We start from the raw sequence: 4,954 nt of genomic DNA, 5'->3' as shown, positions 1-4,954 counted from the left end.
CTTGCTGTCTGCTTTAAGCACCATGCTGCTGGCCTGCCCTGTGCTCTGCAAGCTGCTTTGCACCAGGACTAATCCAGGATTAGGTTTCATCATGCTATGCCAGATGAGGTTCTGCCAGTTCCTGGTGGGTTTGGCCTGTGACAGCAAGCCTGACCACAGCTTCCAGCAGTCACTGGCACAGCTGGGGACATGCAGAGGTTATTCTGCTGAGGACATGTCCTAGAATCATAGAATGCCTCAGGTTGGAAGGGGACCTCAGAGATCATCACAGAATGGTTTGGGGGGGAAGGGACCTCAGAGATCATCACAGAATGGTTTGGGGGGGAAGGGACCTCAGAGATCATCACAGAATGGTTGGGGGGGGAAGGGACCTCAGAGATCAGCACAGAATGGTTGGGGGGGGAAGGGACCTCAGAGATCAGCACAGAATGGTTTGGGGGGGAAGGGACCTCAGAGATCATCACAGAATGGTTGGGGGGGGAAGGGACCTCAGAGATCATCACAGAATGGTTTGGGGGGGAAGGGACCTCAGAGATCATCACAGAATGGTTTGGGGGGGAAGGGACCTCAGAGATCAGCACAGAATGGTTTGGGGGGGAAGGGACCTCAGAGATCAGCACAGAATGGTTTGGGGTGGATGGGACCTCAGAGATCATCACAGAATGGTTTGGGGGGGAAGGGACCTCAGAGATCAGCACAGAATGGTTTGGGGTGGATGGGACCTCAGAGATCAGCACAGAATGGTTTGGGGTGGAAGGGACCTCAGAGATCATCACAGAATGGTTGGGGGGGGAAGGGACCTCAGAGATCATCACAGAATGGTTTGGGGGGGGAAGGGACCTCAGAGATCAGCACAGAATGGTTTGCGGGGGGAAGGGACCTCAGAGATCATCACAGAATGGTTTGGGGGGGAAGGGACCTCAGAGATCATCACAGAATGGTTTGGGGTGGAAGGGACCTCAGAGATCATCACAGAATGGTTTGGGGTGGATGGGACCTCAGAGATCATCACAGAATGGTTTGGGGTGGATGGGACCTCAGAGATCATCACAGAATGGTTTGGGGGGGAAGGGACCTCAGAGATCATCACAGAATGGTTGGGGGTGGAAGGGACCTCAGAGATCATCACAGAATGGTTGGGGGGGGAAGGGACCTCAGAGATCATCACAGAATGGTTTGGGGGGGAAGGGACCTCAGAGATCAGCACAGAATGGTTGGGGGGGGAAGGGACCTCAGAGATCATCACAGAATGGTTTGGGGGGGGAAGGGACCTCAGAGATCATCACAGAATGGTTTGGGGGGGAAGGGACCTCAGAGATCAGCACAGAATGGTTGGGGGGGGAAGGGACCTCAGAGATCATCACAGAATGGTTGGGGGGGGGAAGGGACCTCAGAGATCAGCACAGAATGGTTTGGGGTGGAAGAGACCTCTAAAGGTCATCTAGTCCACCACTCCCTGCAGGAATCAGGGACATCCTTAACTAGATCAGGGTGCTCAGAGCCCTGGATCATCTGCTCCAGCCCACTGCCATGAGCAGGGATGCCTCTGAATTACACTTGGTGACTCAAGGCCTCAGCCAGCCTGGCCTTCAACACCTCCAAGAAGAAGGCAGCCACAGCCTCCCTGGGCAGCCTGTGCCAGAGTCTCAGCACCCTTGTACTGAAGAGCTTCTTCCCCAGCTCCACTCTGACCCTGCTCTGCCTTAGCTTCAAAGCCTTCTCCCTTGCCCTGTCTCAGACACCCTCAGGCAAAGTCTCTCTGCAGCCTCCCTGCAGGATCCCTTCAGGTCCTGGCAGGCAGCTCTGAGGTCCCCCTGGAGCCTTCTCCTCTGCAGGCTGCACAGCCCCAGCCCCCTCAGCCTGTGCTCACAGCAGAGCTGCTCCAGCCCTTGGAGCATCTTTGTAGGCTCCTCTGAACTTGGCCCACCAGCTCTTTCTTCCTCCAGGAGCAAGGAGCAATTCCTGTGCTGTTTCCCATCTTGTTTCCACAGTTTCTTGAGTGATTGCTCAATGAATGCTTGGAAGAGAGCCCTGGGCTCTGGTGTCCATGGCACTGGGGGGGGCTGTGGGATATTTTAGGGTGTCAGGGAACAAGACCCCACAGCTGGAGCTCTGGGGCCAGGTCTGGAGCCCCCAGCACAGGAAGGCTCTGGAGGGGCTGGAAGGGGTCCAGAGAAGGGCCAGGAGGAGGAGCAGAGGGCTGGAGCTGCTCTGCTCTGCAGACAGCCTGAGAGAGTTGGGCTTGTGCAGGCTGGAGAGGAGAAGGCTCCCAGGAGAGCTTCTGGTGGCCTGCCAGGAGCTGCAGGGGGCTGCAAGCAAGCTGGGGAGGGACTTGGGAGGGGGTGAGGGAGGGACAGGACTGGAGGGGATGGAGCAAAAGGAGAAGTGGGGAGCTTGAGATTGGCTGTGAGGAAGAAGTTGTTGGCCAGGAGGGTGGTGAGAGCCTGGCCCAGGTTGCCCAGGGAGGTGGTGGAAGCCTCCTGCCTGGAGGTGTTTGCAGCCAGGCTGGAGGTGGCTGTGAGCAACCTGCTGCAGTGTGAGGTGTCCCTGCCCATGGCAGGGGGTTGGCACTGGCTGAGCCTTGAGCTCCCTTCCAGCCCTGCCAGCTCTGTAAATCTGATTCCATGCTGGTGATATCCCAGCCTAGCTGAGGGGCTTTAGATTAGGAGAGGTACAACCAGATACCACTGCTGTCCCTCTCAAGCTCTTTACTTGAGTTCTCCAAGGTCCTCCAGCAGGAATTAAGAGCTGATGCTCCCTTACTGCTCCCATCAGGATAATGTCCCTTCCCAGCTCAGGATGCCAAGTGAGGAGGGGGCAGCCTCTGCTCCTTGGGGACAAGAGACAGGAGCAGAGGCAATGGCTCCAAGCTGCCCCAGGGTGGATGTTATGAAATATTTCTTCACAGAGAGGGTTCCCAAACTTTGGATTAGGCTGCCCAGGGCAGTGCTGCAGTCCCCATCCCTGGGGGTGTTCCAGCAGTGTGTGGAGCTGGTGCTTAGGGACAGGGTTTGGTGCTGAGCCTGCAGTGCTGGCTGGAGGGTTGGGGCTGGGGGAGCCTGGGTCCCTTCCAAGTGGATGTTTCCTGTGACTGTGGTTTTGGTACTTAGAATCACAGACTCCCAGAGCTGGCAGGGCTGGAAGGGACCCCAAGGCTCAGGCAGTGCCAACCCCCTGCCATGGGCAGGGACACCTCACACTGCAGCAGGTTGCTCACAGCCACCTCCAGCCTGGCTGCAAACACCTCCAGGCAGGAGGCTTCCACCACCTCCCTGGGCAACCTGGGCCAGGCTCTCACCACCCTCCTGGCCAACAACTTCTTCCTCACAGCCAATCTCAAGCTCCCCACTTCTCCTTTTGCTCCAGCCCCCCCAGTCCTATCCCTCCCTCACCCCCTCCCAAGTCCCTCCCCAGCTTGCTTGCAGCCCCCTGCAGCTCCTGGCAGGCCACCAGAAGCTCTCCTGGGAGCCTTCTCCTCTCCAGCCTGCACAAGCCCAACTCTCTCAGGCTGTCTGCAGAGCAGAGCAGCTCCAGCCCTCTGCTCCTCCTAAGTTAGGTGCAGAGGGTTCACCTATCCTCTGTTCTCCTGTGTTATTTCTGAGTACAATTTCTGTCCTTCCCTCCAAGTCAATCAGAGCCTCCTGATTTTGCTTCCTCTGGGAGTGGAAGATTTTCTGTCTGCTCTTTAAACCAAGACACCTGGGGATGGATCAGGCTGGGGTCTAACATTCATGCCTGCCATAGCCTACCAGCAGCATGTGGGTTGTGAAACACAGCCCAAAGCAGGGAGCTGTTGCTCCATCCTCCAGGCTGGAATTGCCTATCAGCACTGCAGGCAGCTGGCAGCGCGGGAGGCGGCGTGGGGGCACTGCCTTCCCTCTTTCATTACCCTGCTCCTGTCCTTGTGTCACATCCTCACAGGATGGGAGGGGTTGGGAGGCACCTCTGGAGAGCTTCCAGCTCAAGCCCCTGCCAGAGCAGGAGCAGAGAATCCAGCACAGGGCACACAGGAACACATCCAGACAGGGCTGCAAAGGCTCCACAGAAGGAGGCTCCACAACCTCTCTGGGCAGCCTGCTCCAGGCCTCTGGGAGCCTCCCAGGCAAGAAGTTCCTCCTCATGCTGAGCTGGAACCAGACTAAGAGGGTGCAGGAAAAATTATGTTTGCCTTCATGTCCACAGATAGAACTGGAACATAATTCACAGAACCCCAGAGCCATCCAGGGAGGCAAAGCCCCTCAGGGTCACCAACCCCAACCACTGACCCTACCCTGCAAGGGTCACCCCTAACCCACAGCCCCAAGCACCACAGCCAAAGCACCCTGAAACACCTCCAGGCTTGGGGACTCCACCACCTCCCTGGGCAGCCTCTGCCAGGCTCTGACCACTCTTGCTGGGAAAAGCCTTTGCCTGGTGCCCAGTCTGAGCCTGCCCTGCTGCAGCCTGAGGCCATTGCCTCTTGTTCATCACCTGTGAGAAGAGAGCAGCAGCAACCTCTCCACCACCTCCTCTCAGGGAGCTGCAGAGAGCAGGCAGCTCTCCCCTTAGCCTCCTCTTCTCCACACTAACCATCCCCAGCTCCTTCAGCCTCTCCTCAGCAGATTTCTGCTGCAGGCCCTTCCCAGCTTCCTTGCCCTGCTCTGCCCTGGCTCCAGCACCTCCACCTCTCTCTTGTCTTGAGGAGCCCAACTCTGGGCACAGCACTGGAGCTGTGGCCTCAGCAGTGCCCAGCACAGGGGGACAGTGCCCTGCCTGCTCCTGCTGGGCACAGCATTGCTGCTCCCAGCCAGGATGCCAGTGGCATCCTGGCCCCCCACCAGATAAGGTAGCTCACTGCATCCAGGGAGGAGAAAGGGAAGAAAGAGAAAGACAAAAACTTTGCAGCCAAATTTCTTGAGGTGCAGGCTTTGTGGGATTGATAAAGTTAACAGTTTTCACGACTAGAGAGGTCCTC

The sequence above is a fragment of the Dryobates pubescens genome, chromosome 30 (assembly GCF_014839835.1).
Source record: "Dryobates pubescens isolate bDryPub1 chromosome 30, bDryPub1.pri, whole genome shotgun sequence".
Lineage (NCBI taxonomy): Eukaryota > Metazoa > Chordata > Aves > Piciformes > Picidae > Dryobates > Dryobates pubescens.
This window is presented reverse-complemented; position numbering follows the sequence as displayed.